The following is a 26298-nucleotide window of genomic DNA, read 5'->3' as shown; positions in this document are numbered from 1 at the left end:
CATGAGCTGAGTAAACAAAAACAACAACAACAAATTCTACTCAGAGAGTTAAAAGCAGTTCCTATAGCCCCTCTGCCATCCTTCGTAATCACTCAAGACGCTTATGATATGGGAAAACCTCCTTCATCTAAAAACAAAGTAAATCCCTCATATTTAGTTTCGATAAGTGATAGTTCTATCTCTCATACACCTTCATTTCTTCTTACTTATGAGATTTCCAACAGAAATGTCAATAATTTCCTTGTTGATTCAGGAGCCTCTTCAAATATTATGCCAAGAATTGTGTGCACCAAATTTAATATTACACCTGATATCCTTGAATTCTATGGTTTAATTCTAAGTAGGGATTGGTCTAAAAAGTTGCACAAATACTTTGCAACTGATTGGTCTCACATGTGGTTGCCACATAATGGTAAATCAAACCAAATCATAGTAGACCATGAAAAATTCATGAAGCACACAGTCACTGATCTCGAAGGAAGTAATGAACCTGTAGCTTTCACCTATGACATTATTGGAAACTAATCGGCTGAGTCATTCTTAGGATCCTTTAATGCTCAAAAATCTCCCTTTCCAGATAATTTTGTAATATCTCAGATAGAAAAATTTTCACAAACAAATGCTTCTTGGTGTGTAGATATAGTTGATAAAGTTGTAAATAATTCACTGTTGTGGACCCTTTATTTTGATGGTTCCAAATCTGAATATGGTGCAAGTGTAGGATGCATCTTAATCAACCCGCAAGGAGAAAAAACCATGTTATCCTTCTAGCTTGAATTTCAATGCACTAACAATACCAGAGAATATGAAGCTTTGATTTTGGGGTTGTACAAAGCTATTGGCCTTAATGTCAAGTATTTGCAAGTATATGGAGACTCAGAAATAGTTATTAAATGGGCAAGAAACACAATCCATTGTGTGTCTGGGTATCTCAAACATTATCAATCTTTAGTGCAGAATCTTACTTCTTATTTCACTACTTTTAACATTTCTTCAGTCCTTGGATTACAAAATGCAAGTGTTGACTTACTTGCCAATGTAGCATCTATACTTATACCTTCAGAAGAATTTAATCTAGATAGATTTTCCATAGAATTAGTTTTTAGACCATCCATTCCTGATAATGTAACAAATTGGAGATTGTTTAATAATGATACTGATATAATGGATTTCCTTACATCAGAAGGATCTTATGAGGAACAAATCATAGACGAACACGAGCATGACTTGCAGATAAACCATAAACAAGATCAAAACCCAATTTTGAAATATGTAGTCAAAATGGAAGATCTCTATGATTTAAAGCACAGATTTAAGAAGATTACCAACTAAAAAACCTAGGTACAACTAAAAAACCTCAAAATCTCAACCTAGGTCTTGGTTTACTACCCGAATAAAGGATATCATTCATCAAGTTGTTGAAAACATATAATAGTGTCCTTTCCTGGGATTATTCAAATCTCAAGACCTATAATTCCTCTGTAATTTAACATACTATACCAATGACTTCTAATGAGAAACCAGTTCAACAGAAATTGAGAAAGATTCATCCAAACCTTGAAAATCAAATCAAATATGAGTTGAACAAATTTCTTAAATAAAATATAATCTTTCCTGTTAGACACTCAAAATGGGTATCAAATATGGTTCGTTCAAGAAAAAGAATGGCGATATTGGGATTTGTATTGTTTTTAGAAACCTGAATAGAGCCTGTCAAAAGGATAACTTTCCTTTGGCTACCATGGAGCAAATATTGCAATCAATTGTAGGTTCTGAGTTAATGTCTTTTATAGATGGATTTTCAGGATACAATCAGATCTTTTTACATCCAGATGACAGGTTAAAAACAACATTCAGGACCAAATGGGGAACATACGCTTATCAGAAGATGCCTTTTGGACTTATCAATGCAGGTGCTACATTCCAATGCGCCATGGATATTCATTTTAAAGGTCTAATTAATAAATCAGTTGTTATTTACCTAGATGACATCATAGTCTACTCTAGGAATAGAAACAATCATTTGAATGACCTAAAGAATATCTTTGAAAAATGCAAGAAATATGGAATTTCTTTGAATCCTAAAAAATCATACTTTGATTTATCATAAGGAAAGCTTCTTGAGTTCATAGTGTCCATGAAACGGATTTATATTGATCCTGATTGAATCCAAGAAATTGAAAAGATTCCTCTCCCAGATAAAAAAAACACCATGCAATCATTCCTAGGCCAGATCAATTTTGTAAAAAGGTTTGTTCCATATTTCTCACAGATTATTTTACCCCTTCAATCAATGATAAGTAAAAATGCAGTCTTCAAATAGGGTAAAAATGAAAGAGAGTCATTTGAGTTAATCAAAAAGGCCATTATCAATACTCCTTCTTTAACCACTCAATTCTTTCTCAAACTTTTTGTGTTGTACACTTTTTCATTTGATACATCATATGTGGCAGTTTTAACACAACTAAACGATGAAAACATAGAAGCTCCTATCTCTTTTTTCAGTTCAAATTTACAAGGTGCCAAGTTGAACTACTCAGCTATTGAGAAACAAGATTTTGATATCTTTAAAACCTTGAAACATTTTAGACCTTTTCTCCTCAAAACTCATACAAAAATAATAGTACCTTACCCTGCAATAAGGAAATTATTGATTCAAAGAGAAGTGGGGGAGAAAAGTGCCAATTGGGTCACTCCACTTCAAGAATCCGATGTAGAAATCCGACCAACTAAAATTTTTATGGGCCAAGGCTTTTGTAGGATGCTAACTAGAGCTTCCGACTTATCAACGGAAGAAGACCAAGGTAATGAAGTGAAAATATCATAGGTAAGCCTCAGCGATGCACAATCACAGTATGCTGATTTGATGTTTTATTTGAAGAATGGATATGCTCCTATGCATCTCAATTACAAAACAAAACGTACTTTAAGATTAAAATCAAATCAATGTTAATTGGTTGATGATGTATTATTTAGAAAAAATTATGATTCAATCTTCTTATGATGCCTTGACAAACAAGAAGCTGAAAAGGTTATGCACAAGTTACATGATGGACTAACTGGAGGTCATTTCAGAGGAAACACCAGAGCGCATAAAATCCTACATGCAGGTTATTATTGGCCAATGCTTTTCAAGGATACACATGACTATGCAAGAAAATGGAGAACTTCTCATACTGCAGCTGGAAGAGAAGAGAAACCAACATTCCCTTTGCAGCCAGTCAATATCCAACAACCATTTGAACAATGGGGATTATATATAATTGGTGATATTGTTCCAAACTCTTCCAAGAAACAAAAATACATCCTTACAACTACTTATTATTTCATGAAATGGGTAGAGGCTATCCCACTAAAGGTAGCTAATACAAAAAGTATTAATGATTTTATTGATCAGTACATAATTACCTTGTTTGGCCTACCCACAACTTTCATGTTTGATAATGCATCTTATTTTTTTGGAAATACTATGGTAGAATTTGCTTTGAAAAGAGGTTTCAAATTGAAGTATTCAGTAAACTATTATCCACAAGCTAACAGATTAGACGAATCAACAAACAAAAACCTTATAAGGATCATAGAGAGTACTATTGACCAAAATCATATGAATTGGCAAAAAGCATTAACATTTTCTCTTTGGGTAGATAGAATAACACAAAAGGCCTCAATCGGTTCTTCTCCTTTTGCTTTAGTTTATGGGAAAGAAGAAGTTCTCCCCACAAACATAGCAATCCCATCTCTTGCCCTAGTGCAGTTTATCAATGAAAATCCGTCCTCTTCTCTTCAACCAAGACAATTTCACATTCTTAAACTCAAGGAAGAAAGAGAAAAGGCTAAAGCTACCCATTCCCATCATCAGCAGTTGGTCAAACCCTCTTTTCATACAACCTTCGCCAATCATAAAACTTTTGAAGTAGGTGATCTAGTTCTAAAAAGGGACAAAGCACATGAGGGAAAAGGTAATCATACCAAGTTCCAAATGCTGTGGCTTGGACCATTCCAAGTCATTGAGAAAATTGGTCAATCAACATTTTTGTTGCAAGAATTGTTAGGTAAAGGGGATTCCTTTCCCGTTAATGGGCAAATTATGAAGAAATACTTTTCCTAGAAGACAACATCTTCTATTTTTGTACCATATTGTCTTTAATATTCTTAGGAAAATAAATGTTAATGTAGTATTTACTTTTGGCCTCTCAAAATAAAATATCTAATAATATTTTGATTTTTTGCGTCTATAAGTAGGAAAATTTAAAGAAATAATTAGAGCATTTGAGTATCAAAATGAACCTTATTTCTTTGAAAAAACTTGACCTTTCTAGAAAGATTTGTTCAATGAACAAGCTCTTATCTTTATAAATTATAGATGTTTTGTTATCAATCAAAGAAAAGAATCTTTAACCCAATAAGGAATTTCTATAGATCAGTATCTCAAAACTCTATCATTATCATCAAAAAACCTTTAAAAGGTCCAGTGATTCACCCCATCGGATAAAATTTCCTCTTTTCACAGTGTAATTTGAAAATATATAGAAATTAAAAGATAATAAGTCTCATCAGGAGCTTGTTTACCATGATCATAGGGGAATAACTAAACTGATATTACCAAAATTGCATATCAAAATAGGGTAATAACCGATCATCTAACCAATTAAAGGACAAGGGGTCTCATCAAGAGCCAACTTATTCAGTTTAGTTACAACTAGTGAATGGCATTCTCATTATTGGGTTACCAAGCCTAGAGAATGTCTTTTAGTTTTCAAAAGAAAATTACATGAAAACAAAAGAAAGGTCCTAAGGAAAAAGACAAAGAAAATGAATATCATTTTTAATTATGAAAATTACTTCAAATGGGACAATGAATCATTGTTGGTTAAAAAGTAAACCTGTCGAGGTTATGAACACCTGATGGCAGTAGAGGCTCTACTTGTGATAAATGAAAAAACCAAAAAATCTAATCTGTAGAAGACATCTGCTATACCTCTTTAAAATCTTAAAATTTATTGATGAAAACATTTGGTTTTTTATCACTACAAGATTAAAGTAGTTGAATAGATAGATTTAGTGAGTGATTATTATTTCATAGGAATATTGTTTAGGTTATAACTCATGTAATTATTATCCCTACAACTTTTCTTATTTTGAAAGTTCTTAGAAATTTCAAAAGATCAATCCAAGATAGTCGGTTCTACCAGGTGAATCATAAATTGTGCAGGTTTTAACCCCATATAGAAATTACCTACATACGAATTCTAAAACACACAAAATAAATAATGCGAGAGCATAACACATAAAACACATATACATAGATATTTTCCTCTAGATCCCAAAATAGGGACTACTAGCTTGATTTTTCATTATGTTCCCTTCAATGTTACAATACATATTTGTACATGCTGAAGCATCCAATACCATGGACCGAAAATCATCGCATCCAAAACCATGGAACGAAAACCATCGTGTCCAAAACCGTGTGCGAAAAACATGCACAAAACCATAGGTAGGTTCGCCCAACCTAATATAGGGAAATTTTCTCCAGTCGTCTCCATTAATATATGTAGTTTTTCCCAACCTACACCCCTCAAACCTTGTGTGACCCCCTCGCTACGCAATCGGTGAAATGAAGGGTGGGATTCTGCCCACCGTCTAACCCCCCGGTTAACTACGTGGGCTAGTCATGGAAACAATATAACACAACCCAAAATTCTCCCACTTGTTGTTTTCATTCCATAGGGGTCACAAGAGAGCTTAGTCCTTTATCCAGCCCTGCAATGCCCATTATTCCTCTACACCAAGAGAAATTCTCAGAGCTCACAGATTTTGTCAATGCATTAAGTGTCCACCTTTACCAGCAACACCCTTTTGTATTTTATCATATCCCTCACAAAGTGATACTAAACATCAATGTGCTTTGTCTTTGAATGATATGTTGGGTTCTTTGCCAAGAGAAATGCACTTTTGTTGTCATAGTCTATCCTTATAGCTCCCTGTACTAACCCCATTCTTGAACACAATCTTTGCAACCAAACTACTTCCTTGCTTGCATGAGTGGCTGCCATATATTCTGCCTTTGTAGTTGATAGTGCCACTATAGATTGTTTCTTACTCATCTAACTAACTACACCTCCAAATAGGTTAAACGCATACCCACTTGTAGATCTTCTCTAATCCAGATCTCCTCCCTAGTCTAAATCAACAAAGCCATGAATATCCAACAGTCTGTCCAATCCTGGTCTTCCTTGGTGGCACAAACAATAATCACTAGTGGCACACAAATACTTGAATACTCGCTTCACTGTTGTCTAGTGCTCCTTCCCTGGTTTTGACATGCACCTACTCAATACTCCCACTGCATGTGCAATGTCTAGTCTAGTACAGACCATTTCATACATCAGGCTACTGGGTGCACTTACATATGGAACACGGGACATGTCCTCTTCCTCTTCTTGTGTCTTGGGACACTGTTCATCAAATAACCTCACACCTACAGGAATAGGAACCTTCATCGGTTTACTATCTTGCATATTAAACCTCTGCAATATTGTCTCGGCATACTTCCTCTGGTTTAACCTGAGCTTCCTCTTTTCCTGGTCTCTTTTAATTTCCATGACCAAAATATAGTTTGCAGCACCAAGATATTTAGTGTCGAATTTGGAGGACAATTGGATCTTCAAATCCTAGATAATTTCTTTGTCATTTCCAACCAGAAACACATCATTCACATATAAGACCAGAGAAATAACATGGTCACCAATTAATTTAAAATACACACAGTGATTTGCTTTGCTTTTGGTGAAGCCATGTCCCCTTATAAATGTATTAAATTTATGATAACACATCATTGGTGATTGTTTTAACCCATACAGAGACTTCTTTAACTTGCATAACATTTCTTTCTTACCCTTCACCGCAAAGCCTTCAGGTTGCTTCATGTAGATTTCCTCTTCCAGATCCACATGAAGAAATGTTGTCTTAACATTGTTAGACCCCTACACTAGTAGTATATGGGTCTAACAATTGTTAGACCCCATAACATATTGTGTACATCAAACGGAGATCGTATGCCAAAGTTACGACCCTGGGAAATTGATGTACCAATTTACCCAAAACAGGGGCCATAGTTTGGCGCTTCATCTCCTAAGGTTAGGTTTTTGGATGTTTAGGGTTTTCCATTTTTTATCAACAATAAGGGGTTACACTAGTAGTATAGGGGTCTAACAAACATCCATATGTTCTACCTCAAAATAAAAAGCAGCAGCAACAGATAAAAGTAATCTAATAGAAGTTACCTTGGAAATAGGAGAAAAATTATCACCGAAATCAATTCTCAATACCTCGAAAAAACCTTTTCCTACCAACCGAGATTTATATTTCTCCACCTTTCCTTTTGCATTTGTCTTCTTCTTGAACACCCATTTGTTGCTAATGGTTTTCCTTCCACCGGCAGCTCCACCAGATTCCAAGCCTCATTTTTGTGCAAAGATGACAATTCATCAACCATGGCCTCTTTCTAGAGTTTTCCATCCTCTGAATCTACTACTTCCTTCACAGTTCTTGGATCATCGTCGGTAACAGATAAAGAAAAATTTGAACAGAAAACAGGTGGAATATACCCTTCTGGTTGACTTCTTTCTCGAACTGATCTTCTCACACTCAGAGTTTGTGGCTCTTCATCTTCTAATTCCTCCTCTGTTGTAGATTCTGATAATTCCTCCTTAAGTTCAAACTCTATCTCCTCAGGTTCCTTTGCTTGGACTTCATGTTTAATAACATATTTTACCTCTCTGAACACCACATCTCGGCTGTACACAACCTTCCTTATTATTGGGTTCCAAATCTTATAACCCTTTAAAACATCCTTATACCCAATAAAGATGCACGTTTCAGATTTACTATCTAACTTGGTTCTTTTCTCCTTTGGAACATGTACATATGCATCACATCCAAATACCCTCAGATGTGAAGGACAAGGTTTCTTACCAGTCCATACCTCTTGTGGAGTCTTATCCTCCAACACTGATGAAGGTGATCTGTTGACCAGGTAACATGTTGTCTCCACCACCTCTGCCTAGAATTCTTGTTCTAACCCAGCACCTTTGAGTATGCTTCTTGCCCTTTCCATCAACATCTTGTTCATTCTTTCTACAACTCCATTTTTCTCAGGTGTGTGTGTAGTATTATTTTTTCGTGCTATACCACACTTGTTATAGAATTCTTTAAATTACTTACTACAAAACTCTCCACCATTATCTGTCCTCAACGCCTTTATATTCTTCTCTTCCTGGTTTTCCATCAGAGCCTTAAATTCTTTAAACCTGTCAAAAACTTCAGGTTTATTCTTAAGGAAATATATCTATGTATTTCTTGAGAAGTCATCTATAAATGATACACAGTACACAGACTTACCCAGTGATGGAACCTTCATAGATCCAAACACGTCACTGTGCACAAGCTCTAATATTTGTTTCACCCTCTTACCACCAGAGGGGAAAATCACCTGATTCTGCTTCCCATATACACAATTTTCACAGAAAAAAAAATCCATAGAGGTATTACTCATACCTTCTACCATACCTTTACCATGAAGTATTCAAAGGCCTTTCTCTCCAATATGTCCAAGCCTTTGATGCCACTGCATGGTCTTCTCTCTAGAGACCACTAGATTTTTTACTCCTCTTTCCAGAACCACAGAACTATTGCACCCATCAACAACAGTGCTACCTTGCAGCTTGTATAGAGTTCCAATCCTAACTCCCCACATCAATACCAGTGCTCCCCGAACCATCTTGTAGGGATCCTTCTCAAACACTATTTTTACACCTACATCATCCAGCTTGCCTACAAAAATCTGATTTCTATCCAATGCAGGAATATGAAGAACACCCAAAAGTGTTCTAACCCTTCCACCTTGCAACTTCAACTTTACCTTTCCATGACCAACAATTCTGGCCTTCTTATCATCCCCTAAGAAGACATCACCACTATCGTATTTCTCATACTCGCAGAACCACTCTCTATGAGGATTGAAGTGAAAGGATGCACCTGAGTCAATCAACCATGCCTCATGATCTACATGTGTACTTGAAGAATCCAAGTACACATCCACACCTTCATCTGAGGTGGTTTCCTCCTCTGCAAAAGGAGCATCATCAGACCACTTTCCTTTATCAGGAGCCTTAGAATTACAGTCCCTTTTGTAGTGCCCTTCCTTTCCGCATTTCTAGCACACCACCTTTACAGGTTTTCCTGGAGATTGAGAACTCCCCCTAGATTTAGATATCCCACTCAATGACTTATTTTTGTCTAGGACCATCCTTGTACAGAAAAGGCATCACCATTCTAGCTCTCCATATTTTTTCGTCTCATCTCCTTTGTCAACAAGGACGAGACTATTTCATCAAACTGCAAGGTAGTTGTATTTCTACCTATTGCAATAACCAGAATATCCCACGAATCTGGTAAAGAACACAACAAACTGATGGACTTATCTTCATCTAAAATTTTAATATCAACAGATAATAATTGACTTACCACAGTATTAAATGCATTCAGATGCTCTGTCACTGAGTCTCCATCTTTCATCCTCAAGTTATACAACTTTTTCAGTAGGAATAGTTTATTCACACGAGACTTAGATTAGTACAAAGTCCCTAACCTATCCCATTTAGTAATAATGAATCTAAGACACACAATCGTATTGTGCTCTTTGCCTTCTGATCCATCTTGTTCCACTCTTCATCAGACACTCCTGTTGGTTTAGTACCCGGATCTACTACTATCCACTGATCTTTATCCACCAAAAGATCCTCCATCTTGAGTTTCCACAACTCAAAACTCTGACCATCAAATTTATCGATCTCTATATTTTCACTACTCGCCATATTATTTCACCACCAGAATCAATCTCGCAAATGTACCACTGAAAAGGGTCTACCACAGGCCCGAGCGAAACCCCTCAGTAACAAATGCATCCCCTTGAAACCAAAATAGATTTGATACCAAATGTAGGTTTTAACCCCATACAAAAATTCCCTACATACGAATTCTAAAACAAAGAAAATAAACAATGCGAGAGAATAACACATAAAATACATATACATAGATATTTTCCCCTGGATCCCAAAACCGGGACTACTAGCTTGATTTTTCATTATGTTCCTTTCAAAGTACAATACATATTTATACATGCCGAAGAATCCAATACCATGGACCAAAAACCATCACATCCAAAACCATGGACTGAAAACCATCGCACCCAAAACCATGTGCAAAAAAAATGAACAAAACCATATGTAGGTCCGCCCAACCTAATATAGGGTCCAAAAAAAAAATAAAAAATTCCAAGGTGCCTCCCCCAGACCCAATCGGGGGGGGGGTTACCTACACCCTTCAAACCCCTTATGACCCCACTGCTACGCAATCGATGCAACGAAGGGGGTTCCACCCCCCCTCTAACCCACTAGTTAACTACGTGGGCTAGTCATTGAAAGAATATAACACAACCCAAAAAATTGTTGTACTATGTAACAACCCCCCTATTTATACGAATAATAGTTGATATTTGACATATAAATGGGGACCCTTTTAATTTTTTTAGTCTTTGAAAAATAAAGCCTAACTCTGAGAAATTGTCTTGAAATCTCTTATAGTAACAACCCAAGTTTAGGATCACTATCGAAAATCACATTTTGCATGTTTCCCATGTGATAACTATAAACATCTTTAAGTAAATCCTGAATTTCGATATGTGATGAAACACTCCACTGTGATATTTCAATAAGAACGACTTGAGAACACACTATCAAACTTCGCAGAGTCATAAATAAATAAGCCATGCCATTGTGTTATCCTTTAACATTTTGTGAAATGTGATATTGCGATTTTCGCAATCGCATTTTGCATTATATACAGGCAACACTATATTACAATGTTTAAAGTTGTGATGCGCGAATAAAGCACCAAGCGTGGGAAGTTACTATGCTTTAATATAATAATGAATGGTTTGACAGGGTAATTAATGTTTAGCATCCCAAGGAGAAGTAATGATGTTTCAATTTATGGCTAGTTAACACTGAATATCTCATTTGAAATCCTCCCTCGATTCAAAGTCATTTTAGAGGGCTTTCAGCATGAATTTCCCTATATCATGTGTGCTAATATATCTCTTCCATTTCAGGCAAGCTCCAAAATACATGCCATTGCGGAAGGTGATGAAAAAGACGAAAAAGAAGAGCATTACAAGGACTGAGCTATTAGAAATGTCTACTATATTCCCTTATACAGTTTGTAGCGTCGATGGGGGAACGACAACATGGGAAGTCATATACAACAGGATTAAGGATGAGCATCCCAATATTATTGTAGTAAAGGCAATGACTGATTCAATAAAACCTTCTAGAGTCCAATTCAAACTTGCCTCCTATTCTTTCCTTCACAGAATAAGAGCGAAAATGAAAATCCTCCCGTATACTGATATTATTATGTGGGTGGTGGAAAATCTCACTATTGAAGACAAGTAATTAAAGAACTTGAGGATGGAGCTCATGGGGTCATTCAAAGCTGAATATCTAAAGCAAATTCACCATATAGGTAACCCTCAGGGCATATATGATAATTCATACCTCGCCAACGTTGCATAGAAAATTGAAGAACCTTTCAAGATGATCTACGGCTAGAGGGTATTGGAGAGCAAGTTCAAATTTGATAAAACGGGTATGTATCCTGTAGCCTCTGTAGCAAACCCCTACAACTATGCAACTACTATGTTATGTAGGCTATATGGATTACCTAACAATGCTAATTTTTCCATAGAATTGATTTGTTTGATTGATTCCTGTGTCAATTCCCACATTATGAGCTGGGCCACTATCTTATCTGATAACCTAGCCACTGCCATCACCGAGTATCATCAAAAGTGATCCTCCTACACAGAGAACCTTCCTCCATTCTATTTCAGTGCCTACATCATGGATGCCATCTGTTTCTGCACTAAATTTCCAATCATGGGTTGGAAATGGACCTTACAAGACCCCTACGCTATTAATCTCAGCCATAAATAGATTAGGGAATCCCATTACATACCTCAGTTTTATAAAATATGCCATGTTGTAATTTTTCCATTGCATCAATTAATTTTTAATAAGAGAGCCCCCAGGTTTTCCAAAGAAGCCACTACATACCTTCTCATAGTGGGAAAGTGGGCAAGTATTTTCTTGGAGAATGGTTTACATACGTTAGGGTTTTTGGAAGTACAATAGACCTGCATGTCCTCCCTTTGTATGTCTCTGATAAATTATTAGCAAGAGAAATAGCCCACCAGACTGTGGGAAAAGGCTTGACCAAGACCCTAAAAGAGAACAAAAAGTCATTATGGCCATCTTTTCCTATTCAGTGTGGTTCCTTTTCATTAGAAAATTTTAACCATGCAACCAAGGAGTCAGTAAGCCTAGAAAGCCTTAGGCTCCATACTTTGCCGAAAAGGCAATTTGATCCAGAAAAAATAGCACATAACATTACTACTGCAGTGAAGATCAAGCCTTTTAACCATGTGGCTAATAATTCCGAAGACCTTTTATAGTCAGTTGAATCCTTCAAACAAGGATTCGAGTTGGCAAGGGAAAATCTCAATCCCGAAGATTTTGAAAGCTTTTAGGAATTCAGAAACAAAAGGCTCGAGATAATTTTGTTGAATTTGTCAAAAACTGAGGACATGCCTACACCCAGTTTGACTGTCAATAGCAAGGGACCAAATTGTCGCATAGAGTCTCAAGTGGATGCATGGAAAGAACTGGATATAGAGAGGGACCAAGACATCGAGAATACAGTGGAGTCCAATAGGAGGTCAATCGAAACGGAGGGTATGAATGACCCACCTAAAGATACCGGTTCTGAGATGAAAAGAAGAAGTTTGGAGCAGGAGTGGGACCAATTCAATAAAGAAATACAAGACACTACTAAGACAACAGATGCCCAAGAAACCACAGAATATCACACTCCTCTGCATACCCAGAAAATTACAAATTCTAAGCCAATGGATGAGTTTGGGACAAGTTTTCATCAGAAAAAACTCATTCCTGCTTTGCCCACATCAGAAATTGTCCTAAAGGTGACTGAAATTCATCCTTTAGATGTGTTCTACAGCCCACTTCACAAGGATCAAGTGAGGAGACATAGGAAAAGAAGGAGGGTAGAGACAACCGAGATCCCACTTGGAAATGAGCCGATGTACATAGTCTAGAAGGATATTCCTTCCAATGTAGCTGAAAAATTGACCAGACTGTCATAGTTTATAGGGGCATATGAAACTGCCACAATGGATAAAGCTACCAAGATATATGTTTTGTTAAGCGAAAAGGATGATAAGATAGCGTAGCTTGAGCAATAGTTGCAAGTTGAAAAAAAAATGTGAACCAGTAAGTTGTTCAACAAATCGCTCAATTACTGTAGAATATGGAAGTGTTAAAGATAAGCCATGAAGCAGACATTTCTGTGAAGGACGTGCAAGTTCAATAATTGCAAGAGGCCATGGAAAAATGTGAAAATGTCCCTACTGTTGAAGAATTCATCAAAGAGGCACTAGAGTTAAATTCGCTCCTATTAAAACAACAAGAACAATTTTGCCAAAAGATGTCACATATCGCTCCTTATCTAATCACCAGCGACCAGCTAAGAGACAAAGCGATTGACCAAAGAACTGAATTTATTTATCCACACACAAGAATCTCAGAATTCATCGAGTCACAAAAAATAGAAGAGGGAAGGAGGACTAATCTTCCTGAGATCGAGGAGACACATAAGGACATTCTATTCAGGAATTGGGATGTGAGGATCAAACAAGCTGAATTAGCAATGGTAAGAGTAGTAGGGGTGTCAAAGAACATAGTAAAAGTGGTAAACCACACTTTGTATGCCACCAACCTTGTGAAAGAAGGCATCTAGAAAATACTACTCGATTTAAATTACTTCCATAAAAGCTAGAAGTAAAGAGCGGAAATTGAAAGGGAACCGATCACAAAGTTAGCCAAGACTGACTGGGAGCGTATTGGCGATACCTTATCAATCCACGTAGCCAAATCATCACCCTTAGCTACTCACTCAATTCAACTCAGCAGATGTTGCCACCTCTCACAAATGTTATTTTCACATGACAGGTCAGAATATAGTTTGGGGCACCTCCTCAAGTCAAACTGATGGTTGATATATGTGATTTAAAAGATAATCTTGCAAACAACAACTCATCATCATAACCTCTGCTCATCAAGTCACTTTTTATTTTTAGAGTGACTTAACTAGTTAGAAGGAAGGTTGTTTGAAACATCCTCAAATTTTGGTATAGTCTATTTTTGAACATTAGTTAGAGTAGTATTTATACCCTTCTCATGCCTTTAGAGAAGGGTCCATAATTTTATCAAAAACATTTGCAAAGAATGCACTTCTGTAAGTTTGTGAATGCTTTGATGAAGTTATGGAACATGATTGTTTCTTTTAAATATCAGACTACTTTCCTTTGTTGATGCACTATTGTATAGTTGGAAGATAATTTGATATAAAGAAATGATTTGATCTATATCATTAGTCAAATGAGAAGAACTTCACACATATGGTACTTCTATCTTATATGATTAGTTCTATTTCTATTTAATTAGTGATAACACTTCATTTTCATGAATTGTATATGAGATGTGTTTTTTCTGTTAAGCGTTAATTGCACTATTGTATGATGCCTAGTTGAAATTGTTTATTTTCATATATAATCATTAGAAATATACGATATAGTTTATACATTTCTTTGACTAACTATTTAGTAAAAGAATTTATCTTTACACATTATCACCTTTGTTTAATGCGTGATTAATCTTTATTATCACATGTCAAATAGATTTCTTTTTAGATCGCATATCACACAGAAATACCTGGGTTTATATTAGATTAAGTTTGCTAGAGATTTGCATGATATAATAGGCCATTTAGTTATCATTATCCTTACTGCAATCACTTGGAAACCAACCACTCGCATTTTAAAATCGACATTCAGAAATTGGTCCCATCATCCCCAGTCGGAGCCACCACTTCAAATGGAAAAAGAGTTGTCTTAAAGTCCGGATCGGGTGGTTATCCCCCATGTTGGAGAAGCTGAAATATGAGGCTTCAACATCTTTTTGTTTAGAATTTTAACTTTGAAAATGATATTTTCAATGTATGACCATTGATATAACAAGTTACTTGTTACCATAATGTATTTCATCACTACTCATTTCATCTAGAAGCAATTTCTATTCATTTTAATTGGAATGTACTTCTATGTAAACAATTATTACATTTAAAAGTAACTCAATTTACTTTAGAGGAGAATTTTGCATGATTATCTCTGAATAATAGGATTTTTTTCACAGGAATATTGGAGCTTATGAATGTTCAAGGATTGACACGAGAAAATGTTGCAAGCCATCTACAGGTGTAGTTTATTGTCTACCATATTTTATACATCTAAAACCGAGTCATATTTCATGCTTACATTTTGGATTTAAATCTCTAGATATGCTGAATTCTTTATTTTTTTATGATTTCATTATTTCTATAGGTCTTTTTGATCTCTGGTTTAAATATGTGTATAGCTTGATTAAACAGAGTAGTCACACATCACTCACACTTTTGAATGAATTGATTAACATTAAAGTGTGTTTCTTGGTGGCGTGTACTTTCTATTTTGAATCATCTATAGAAATATAGACCATACTTGAAAATGCTTAGTGGTGTGGCTAGTCAGCAGGGTAGAATGGGCAATTCATTTGGAGGTGGCAAATAATATTTTTTCGCTTCTCTTTCCCAAGTGGATGGAATTGGTGATTTTCAACTTCTTGATTTATCTGGAAAACTTTCTGCTCGAGCACTAAAATCATTGCAAGAAGGGTTTCTAGGTAGATTAAATGGTTCAGTAGGCTTAGGTTTGCCAGGTCTAAAGCCCTCTACAATTCTCCAATTTTCCTCTCTTCCAGGCCTTGGGAGGAATAAAATAATTGGAAGATCTTAAGGAATTGCACTTGTAAACAATCCAGGCACTACATTTCCTTGTTTATCAACTGGAATTGAACTAGATCAATTGCAATAAAAACAAAAAATTACTAGACTTAGAGATAGAATTTATCTCGTGGACAATCGTGAAGGATTTCACACAATGCAGTGGTAGTTGATAGCTACAAATAGTCTTCATATTTTCCTCGGTGAAGGTATCATTTGAAGCATCTCAGTGAATTTAACAAATAATGCTCTGGTGTTGCAATTGATGCAACAGTAGCAGTAGAAGCATATAAGGGGTTGACCACCTTAACCACTGAAAAAACTATTGGTCAAGTATTGGAGTTAAGTGATATTAACATGGTAGTATCTTCTCAACTACCTAATACTAATGTAAATAATCGAAACTGGGGTCATGATGTAGCAGTGTTAGGGTTAGCAAGAAATTCATGTTCAATGGGTGTCCCTCGAAGTAGTACATGTTCAGGTGTGCATTTTAAGGGAAATCCTTTTAAATGTATCGAATGTTGATTGTATGTCAATGTAAGTTTTTGTTCGTCCTGTTAGTTCCCTAGTAGGGTCTAACCCTCATCATCTTAACCCAACAAAAGATATATTTCTATCCTCTATTAATGCGGTGAATAACAACACTAGAACATAAGTGAAGTTGTGCCATCTGACAATAGAAGAACTAAGCTTTCAATTATTCGTAATATGAATGTTGATCTTAGACAGGATATAAATCATATTGTAAATAAGACATTCAAAATCATAATCAATATTTTCGAACCATTTCAAATCCTCTATTAAGTATGAAGTTGATTAGGGACTCTTTTCTTAATCAAAAACTTGTGGGAACATATATTCCTGAACTGGAGGGCCAGAACACTGGTTTTTCTGATCAAAAGATGAATTTGGATTTCAAACTCCTAGTGAATACAATTGTTCCAGGGATTGGTGGACGATGTCAAAGTGAGTAACCCACTATAGACAGTGGATTTCTCAAAATATACTTACTCTCAAATGTATGATTTTAATTTTTTACATATCAAATTTTGTTTTAAATACAGGATCTCTCACTGGAAGTCTAAGAAAAACCTCCTTGAGGACAATTAATATGTCTCCAATCTCAAAAAAATTAATGTGCAACCTAAACAAGGAGATGGTGACCTCCCCCCTTCCATGTCATTGGACAAATCCATGGAAGCCTTTCAAAACTTGGGTGTTTAACCTCGTGTCACTAGTACAAAATAGATAATTAATTACTGAGAAAATGACTATAATTTGCATATAAACGACCATTTTCTAGTTAGTGACCAGTAGTAGCTAATTTAAAGTATCTTATAACACGACCAACTTTTAGTCGTTTTTAGCTTAGTCATTAATTGGATGTCTCAATTTTATCATCTAGTAGTATATTTAGTCATTAATTTAGTCATTAATTTAGCCATTAATTGCCAAAATTAATGACAAAATATACAACAAAATATATTACTATATGATCACCCGATAAAACGAATTAATGACGAAAGAAATATGACCAAAATATTAGTCGTGTTATAAGATACTGTAAATTAGCTACTAATAGTCATATATATGTAAATTTTAGTGATCGTTTGAAACCAATTAATGAACAGAGAAATATGACTAAATTTTGGTCATGTTATAAGATCTGTAAATTAGCTAATAATAGTTGTATATATGCAAAATTTAGTCGTCATTTGTATTCACAAATTTATCATTCGTAGTAGTCATTTATCTTTTTTTTAGTAGTTTCATATTCATTATATAAACAACTAATTTAGTAGTTTATATTCATTTCATTTACATTCATTAATAATCATTATAAATGACTAATTTAGTTGTATATTCATTTTATTTGTCTTCATCATTAATCAATATAACCTACTAATTTAGTAGTTTTAGATTGATTTTATGTGTTCATTATTAATCAACATAAATTAATTAGTATGATTTTGTGACTAAATTTAAAAAATGTCACACAATGTGCATGCTTATCTAATCTGAAAACACAAAGTTGCATATGTTAATTACAATACTAAACAATATCAAGTGCAACTATAAATAATTTCAACGACATAAATTATATTATATGAAACGTTAAAGTATTACAATATGAGTTTCCTACTTAATATTGGTTGGACTACAATTTACACATGAAATGATGTTTCATCACTTCAAAACATTATCATTGTGTTGGCAAGGCATTGCAGGTAAATTCACCAACTCTGAAGGCTTGACCATCAGTCTATGTGTGTGTCTTATGTGGGATATTGAATTTAAGGGTATCACTAGATCAACTCTCTTGTCTCTCTCTTTTTGCATTTGTTGCTCCATTTTTATTTATCTCAACCTCTTTCTTCAATTCCTTCTTCTTACCAAAAATACTGAGTTCCTTTTCTGAAAACAAAATAATATACAATGTAGAGTGTAAAACATTAAATACAATGAACACTAGAATATAAACTAAAGTATATTATAAAGAGTTTATATGACATATACCTCAACATCAACAATGTCAAAGCCATTTTTCCCCATACAAGAAAGACACTCGAACAAGTTTTCTTTAGTTGGGCGATAGTGGCCACTATAATGTGGCTAGATGACCTATATAAACAGAGTAAATAAAATGTCACCATATCAAATAAAACCTTAGTAAATTAGTATTCAACCTTTAAGGGAATATTAGGCACAATCATGCCAACTAAGTTACATGCTAAAAAGCTCAAGCTATAGATAACTTGTGAAAACAAATAATCTAAGGTGTGATGTCTAATTCTTATCATTTTATTCACAACAACATTTCATTTTATAATGCATGAACTTTGTCAGGTATATAAACAAGATGTGCTCAAATAACAACATGAAAGTAAACTTATTTTATAGTCATGAATTTTTTTGAACAGAAAACAACTATAAGGATTCCAATCAATATCATGTAATACTAATTTAATCTTCAAGCTTTGGTTATTGTTTAAATGGACATGATACAAAGTATTTTATAATTCATAGTTAAAGGACAAAACAAAATCAAAATAAACATTCAAAATACAATTGATTCAGGTGGATGTTGGTGGCCACCCACCTATCCCATTTGGACCCCCACAATTGTCTCTTTCAATTTTTCAGTTTCCGTAATTGTAGCACAGTTTACTATTTTTAGTAGTTTTTCGGATCCTGAACTTCCGGAGCCCTTTTGAGGCCCTAAACGACATTTTTTTGGAAACCGGGGAGCAACATGGGTCCATGGACCGATGTTTCTCTTCCAAAAGTTATAGTTCTCGGATAGATATTTCTAATGAGCAATTGTATGCGTCAAACAGAGATCGGGTGCCAAAGTTACGATCCCGAGAAATTGATGTACCAATTTACCCAAACGGGGCCCACAATTTGGCATTTCATCTTCTAGTGTTAGGTTTTGGGATGCTAAGGGTTTTCCATTATTTCCCAACAATAAATAGACCTTCGAGCCTCATTGTAACAGAGTTCGGAGGCATGTAGCTGCCACATCTCTTCTCAAAGATAAGCTACCATTGCCCTAGCTAGTTTCTTTCCATCTCCGTTTGTAAGAATATTTCAATATTCTACAGTAATGAAATGAAGTATTATTTCCACTGCATATCTGTATTTATGGTTATCTCTATAATTTGTTGCATTCTTGTTTAAATTTGGATCAGTGGTATTAGAGCGGTCCGCTTTTTCTCTGTTTTTCTTTGCATGTCCCCAATGAGCTCGGGATATAAGGAGTTAGGGCTTGAACTGGTTGAACCTTTGCAAGACTACCCCTGCAAACCCTAACGTCCTTCCATGGCGGATGAGAAGGAAGATGAAGGGGCAGGAGATCCTATCAAAATCTTGCTCGAAGAAGCCCTCGAGCGGCAAAGGAACACGATGATGGATAGCTTTGCGCAGATCCCTCAGCGGCTACCCAAAGGCGATGCATCGACTTCTAACAGCTACTTTGAAAACATCACACCGTTTAAGGTACAAGTTAATTTTTAAATCCCCATATTCGAGGGCCAAATAGATGCAGATGTTGTAGATAAATGGTTAAATCTGCTAGAAGGGTATTTTTTTATTCATGAATTTTCGAGTCGGGAAAAGATTGTTTTTGCTCTTCTGAAAGCAGCCCCCCATGTCAAGGACTGGTGGGAAACCTACTGCGAGCAGAAGACTGAAATTACGGGCTCAATATTTTCAGCCATACCCACTTGGGATTCATTCTGGGATGCCATCAAGGAGTAGTACTACCCTGTCAAAAGTTATGAGGACAAATACATCAAATGGACCACACTGCGACAGGGAAGGGACCAAGATGTGCCAGAGTTCACAAACATTTTTCATACCCTCCACACACAGTTCTGTATCAAGGACTCTAAGCTGTGTTTGGTACTCAAATAGCATGGCTGCCTACATAGATACATCCAGGAAGAGATGGAGTTACTGAATATCTCCTCGCTCAACACAGCATACTGATATGTTGTCAAAATCGAGCAAAAGTTCAAACATAAGAAGCGAGACTTCGGATCTGCAAATCCGAAGACCAAAGGACAAAGCCAAGGCGGGGTGACCCAAGACAACCCGTCGAAGCTGCAAGAAAAGAACAACACCACGAAGTCGAAGAAGGACACAGGAAAGTGGTGTGATTTCCACAAGAGTCCCACTCATAACACAAGTGAGTGTTGGACCAAGCAATCGCTGGTGGCCGAGTTGAAGGCTTCTGAATTAGATGCATGTTCTGACCCTAAGTCAGAACATGACAAGGGGAATGGGAAAGGGAAACAGATCATTGACGTAGAGTCCAGCACCACTATTGCCACTGCCAAGATCCAGAAGAATGAGCCTGAAGACCTAGAGGAGGGGGAGAGCATTTTCCACTCACAAATGTGGGTGAAGGGATCACCACTGCAGTTCGTTGTTGACAATGGGAGCCAAAAGAACCTCATTTCAGTAAAGGTCATGAAGTGGTTGGGCCTACAAACTACACCACACCTGCAGCCATACAGTATCGGGTGGCTTCACGAAGGATGAGATCTCAAAGTTCCCCAGCAGTGCCACCTTCCATACAGCATCAAGCCCTTCATAGATGAGGTATTGTGTGATGTTACACCTCTGGATGTTTGTGATGTATTATTAGGCCAGCCATAATTGTGGAGGCGACATGTTGTGTATAAGTCAAGGCCTTGTGTTGTCATTATTTCATTGTGTAATTCATTATACAGGATACCGGAGGTAGCCCCACCTACCACCACCTCTTTCATCACTACTAAGAAAGGTAGCAAGCTCATCTCCCAGACTAGGAAATTCATTTTCTATCTAATTCACTCCCAAAGTAAGGGGAAGATCGTCACCACATCCATGACCCCCACGAACGGTTCCTCCACACAGCAGCAGCAGCAAAGGAATACGGTCATGAAAGAACACAGGAACAACTTCTCCTCACCCATAGGGGTACCACACAAGCTTCAAGTGGGCAACAAAGTCTGGTTGCCTCTGTAGAGAGAACGCCTTACAAGAGCCCATCAGAAGCTCCGACCATGCCGACATGGTCCTTACACTATTACCAAGGCTGTGGGAAATAATGCTTTGGAGAAAAACATTCCTCCATTCCTTTGCCTACACCAAGTGTTCAATGTGTACCACCCTCGACCATGCTTCCCACCATTACTGGACACACCTAAGATTGCAGAACAGCTCACCAGGGACCAAGTTCAGCAGATGGAGGAACTCAATGCAATGTGGACCATTGCTTCCTAAGGGGGGAGGAATGATCTAGGTCGATGTTGGTGGCCATCCACCTATCCCATTTAGACCCCCACGACTGTCTCTTTAGTTTTTCAGTTTCTGTAATTGTAGTACAATTTACTATTTTTAGCAGTCTTTCAGGTCGTGAACTTCTGGAGCTGTTTTGAGGCCCTAAATGACACTTTTTTGGAAAACTGGGAGGAGCATGGGTCTCTAGATCAATGCTGCTCTTCCCAAAGTTATAATTCTTGGATAGATCTTTCTAATGAGCTATTGTATGCGTCAAATGGAGATCGAGTTCCAAAGTTACGACCCCGGGAAATTGATGTACCAATTTACCCAAACGGGGCCTGTTAGCGCTCGAAATTTCACCTCAGGCTGAGAAAGGCAAACTCCAAGGCAACATCAGACCACTTAGCCTCGTAGCTAGCCCTACGAGGCAGGAGAGGGCTCTCTCCGGTATATCTCGGCAAAGATCGTCTAAGGGCAGAGATAACCAATAAAGAACACTGATTTTAGGCTAGTAAGCTGATAAAAGGTTTGATTTGAGATTTTTGGGATTTTGGTGGAAAATCGGGGAAAGGCAATTTTGGGTGTGGGGATTGGACACAGTTTTTGCAGGGGGTTCTTTGGGGAAAGGTAGGAGACTGTATTGATGCCTTTGAAAAAGTCATATGGATAAGATTGACTGGTGAGGAGCTAAGGAGAGCAAGTAAACACCTTGAGTTCTCCTTAAACAGATGAAAACATTGATATTAAGCAAACTTAAAAGCAGAGCATGGAAATCATGAATTTTACTTTAACACTTCATTTGCCTAATTTGCAGAAGGAAAAGTGAGAAGATTATTCACATAACAAACTTACAAGTACAAAGAGAAACATACCATCAACACATGTAACCACAGGAATCCCAAAAAGGACTCCAAAACCCTGGTCTTTCTTCCTTTGCCGAAATTGCAGAGATACAATGAGTGATACAATAGAAGCTTTCTCCCTCAAGAGTCCAACCATGAAAATGACCAAGAAAGTACATAATATAGGCAATATAACATCTTTCCTTGCCTCTAGGGGTCGATCTCACTATCCTAGGCGCTGTTTCAACCAATTCCAAACTGAGCACTAAAATCTAGGCAGTCAAAACAACTTGCCTCTATAAGCTAGGAAACCAATTCATTCATTAAATTTTTGCCTATTTCATGAATGAATCTTCTAGAAGAGATAAATGACTGTCAAAATATCATAAAATTACATCATTTACAACAAGGAGGATCAAAATCCACTCCAAAAAGTAAAATCCAGTCAAAATTGTGTTTTGCTGAGCTATAGCTGCATTTCTGTGAAAATTGCCCAACGCGTAGCGCCCTGATTCGGAAAGAGTAGCGCACCTTTGGAGCAACCTTTGAGGCACTTCCGGGTGTCCAAATGTGGCAAAAGTGGTCTTGTTGGAAAGGTCTGGATGTCTACTTTCCAACCCAAGTGGAATTTCAGAATTTGGTGTCCATTTTCTCCTCCAAAATTGCAATCTCCGAAGACTACTTCCTGTGTGTCAAAAAAGTGGCAGAAAGTCATTTTTTGCATGACAAATCCAAAAATTCTGAGTTTTCCTGAAATGGTGTTGCCCATCTTAAGGGTCGCGCGCAGCGCGTTACGCGTTGGGGAGGAAAACGTGTGTTTGGCACAAAAAATTCACAATTGACAAAATTTTCTCCAAATTTCTTGAAATTTGGGCTTGGAGTCCCCAATCAAGTACCATGCTCAGTCAAAAAGGCTTTGGCCAAAATTTGGAGTGGATCGGGCCTTTTCCGTCGTTTTAGTGCCTTGGCCAACCTCCTTGTGTCTGGCGATTGTAATTTTGACATTTCTCTAAAATCATGACACCTGTGCAAAAAATGAAGGAGGTTTTTCTTCCTTAGCTGTTTTGTAAAAAAACCTCTCTCAAGTTTCCAAAATTCATCTTTGATTGCTCTGGAACATGATTTGAGTAAAACCTACCCCGATGTGTGGAACAAGAGATTTTGTCGAAATGAAGCGAGATGAAGGGGATAAGAGGTTTCTAAATTCTTGAGGAAATTTTTGGGATTGGGGAGGGATGTTAGGAAGCAGGGGAAAGTGGAATCTCAGAAATCCAGTGAGGGGAAGGGGTCCAAAAGGGAAAAACACAGGTCCAACCTAGAAAATTGCCAGGTTGTGGCAAGAAACTAGGGTTTGTGCGAAAATGAGGAATTTGGGGGATCTTAGTGATGGGAAGCATTTGATAAGGTATTTTAAGGATAGGGGAAGGTGTATGAACATCTGGATACAAGTTTTGCTAATGATTTGACCATTCAAGAGAAATTAGCTTTCAAAACCCTAGGAGAGGGAAATGACCTTGCCTAGGTGCAACTGAAGCATGAACAAGATGTCAAATGACTCATTAGACATTGACATGATAATGAAAACCCTATGAATGATGATAGACTCAGCTGAATAGTGACATAGATTGGCATTTGGGCAATTTTGAAAAGAGTGAAAGCAAACCCTAGACCTAATGCCTAGTGACCAAATTTTGCTTGAAAACTCTTTGAAATGACAAAATTTGACTTTGACACTCTGAGACCACTTTGTAAGAGCATATTGATGACTGGAGGAAGGATGGAAATACTAACACTAACATTGGCTCCAATGGGGATGGTAACTCCTTGGAGGTGCCAAGAACCTTAGACTTCTGGGAGAGCAGACCAGTGCCTTACAATCATTGGGCAACGGAGTCATTATTTAACAAACAATACAAGACTTTGACTCATTTATTGACTGAAACTTGATTCAAACCGACTCAATTATGAAACCTACGTGACTGAAAACTGACTCATAAATGACTCATGACTAACTTAACTAAAACAAGAACTTACAAAGCTTATTGAAAGGCAGCAGTCCATCAAGATTTGAAATCATGATGACAACCACCTGTGTTTACAAGACAATATACCATCAAACTATATCAAAATGCCAATGCAACCAATCAAGAAGATGGCTTCTTGATTGATTCTCCTGATTAGATCTTCTGGTCAACAATGAATACTAGCAACTGGGCATCCAAAAATATAGTCGACCATATTCTCCTTCATCACTGAATACTGCAATAATCACCTTCACTGTTGACTGCAACAGGTCTGCCATTGGATCTTGAAAAACATGAAGATTTGCCACAACCACCTCTTGCTGAAACATCAAGGTGTCCTTTGTTTCAAATTCTGATCTGCTTTCATCATGTGCTTCAGTAAAAGTATGCTCATGGGCTTCAAAAAACTCTGAACAGGTAGATGAGCAGATCTCCTCTTGTAAAAACATTTCAGCACGTGAAACATATGAAGAATCTGAAAGGTAATCCTGTATGCTATGATCTTCTGTAGTCTGACAATATGGTAGGTCATCTTCATATGATATGACAGCCGGATTATCATCTTTGTGAAGGAAAACATTATCTGTTTGCTGATCTACAAGACAGTCATCTTCTTCAACAGAGGAAGACGTTTCCCCAACACTTTCCTGACTATGTGTGCATTGCAAATCTGTTGTAGCTTGGGTTGTAACAAGACCTTTCAAAAGATGATCTATCTCCTCTTCAGACAAAGGAGACAATGCGGTTTGTTCTCTTTTGCTTAAACAATAATTATCTTCATATGATAGGGCACTCAAACTATTGAAAGGAGATTCATCACTTACTTGCACAAAGATCTCGCCTTGCTGTTCATGAATGGACTAGATTGCTTCTTCATGAAGGCTGTGTTCTAATGATGGACTAACAGTATAAATTACTGTGTCTTCTACATTCCAAATGATTTCAATAGAACCTGGAGTAGCTGACTGGACATTATCACAATCTACAATCAGCATTGGACTTACTTGCATGTTGTTGTCTTCTGTGGGCAGATCTGAAATTTCATTCTCCCTTTCATCATTTTCAGCCATATTATCTTCAACCTGCTGATCTTGATTCTGCTGCAAAATGTCCTGATCATCTTGATGGAAATTCTCTAAGTTTTCTTTATGCTGCTGAAATGGATTCTCATACAGAGCCTCCATGATCTCAACATCCATAAAATTATCATCTTCATAATATTTCTCAAGGCTTTCAATAAAAGTTGAAGCATGTTTGCAACAGTCATGAACTAAATTTAATGATGGATAAGATGCTTGATATCTTTCAATGAACAAGGCATGAAAATCCTTTAAACAATAAATACAAGCAGGCGGAAAACTTTCATACCAAGATTGGGCTTTACCTTCCAGAGTGGCCATGAATATCTTCATCAAGCAATCTTCAGGAAAATCCACCTTCAACTTGCAAATATGCATATGAAATCTAACTAGATGTAAAGCAGCATCCTTCTTACCATCATCATTAAATGTAGGAAAATTCCTTGACCAATCTACCTTCGGAATTTTATTTGGAAAACCAGGGATGTGATCTCAGCTCATGGGAGCATATCTTCTTGTGATTCGGTCCATCTTGAAAAGCTGAAAGCTACTGATCTCTCTGCA

The sequence above is a fragment of the Pinus tabuliformis genome, chromosome 6 (genome assembly GCF_031772625.1).
Source record: "Pinus tabuliformis cultivar Carrire ecotype Pingquan chromosome 6, CPIR1, whole genome shotgun sequence".
Classification (NCBI taxonomy): domain Eukaryota; kingdom Viridiplantae; phylum Streptophyta; class Pinopsida; order Pinales; family Pinaceae; genus Pinus; species Pinus tabuliformis.
This window is presented reverse-complemented; position numbering follows the sequence as displayed.